The following is an 862-nucleotide window of genomic DNA, read 5'->3' as shown; positions in this document are numbered from 1 at the left end:
CATCAACTATGCCTCCTTTGAGATACTAAAATTTTTATTTGAAACATTTTTTTCTACAAATATTTTTAGCGATAAAAATTTGTAACGCTTATTGAAACACCCGGTACATATTTATTACATCTCTATTCTCCCTATATACTATATATATATATATATATATATATATATATATAATGTTAGATTATGTAAAATATCTCGTAAACCGTTCAATTATTGACTTTTACCCTGTATGCAGAATATGTTACAAGGAATCAATTTACATAAATACTCATTATTAGACTAATCAATATCAAATAATTAAGTTGACTAATAATATTGAAAATTGCCTTCTACAAACATTTCTGTAACATCAAAGTATGTATATCTCTGTTGCAATACTGGAACTTTCATTTGCAGCATTATTTTCTAAAAATTATACTTTTAGAAATAAAATATTGTAACGTTTTATTTAGAACACTCAGTAAATATATTTATACACACACATGTGAATGCTCAATAAATATATTCATACACACACATGTAAATGATAAGTAATTATATTCATACATACACATGTGAATGATATATATTGTTGCGTCCTCGGGACGCCTCTCGCTCAGTCACTCACACACAGTCACTCTCACTCGCGCGCGAAATAAAGACACTCGCGTAATAGGGAAATGAACTTTAATATGAGGAACCAATACACGAAACCAATGAAATATAACAAATAGTGCATTCGTAATGCAAAGAAGCTCAGGGTCTCGGAAAACGTCCGCACGATGCGACCGCTAGACCAAAACTGTCATGTCTCCCGAAAACAGAAGAAGACCCTTAGTTGTTTAACAACAACTCCCTTGACGACGATCTTCCGGAGGCGTAA

This window comes from Nylanderia fulva, unplaced genomic scaffold, assembly GCF_048542155.1.
Source record: "Nylanderia fulva isolate GAGA-0341 unplaced genomic scaffold, ASM4854215v1 Scaffold606, whole genome shotgun sequence".
Taxonomy (NCBI): domain Eukaryota; kingdom Metazoa; phylum Arthropoda; class Insecta; order Hymenoptera; family Formicidae; genus Nylanderia; species Nylanderia fulva.
This window is presented reverse-complemented; position numbering follows the sequence as displayed.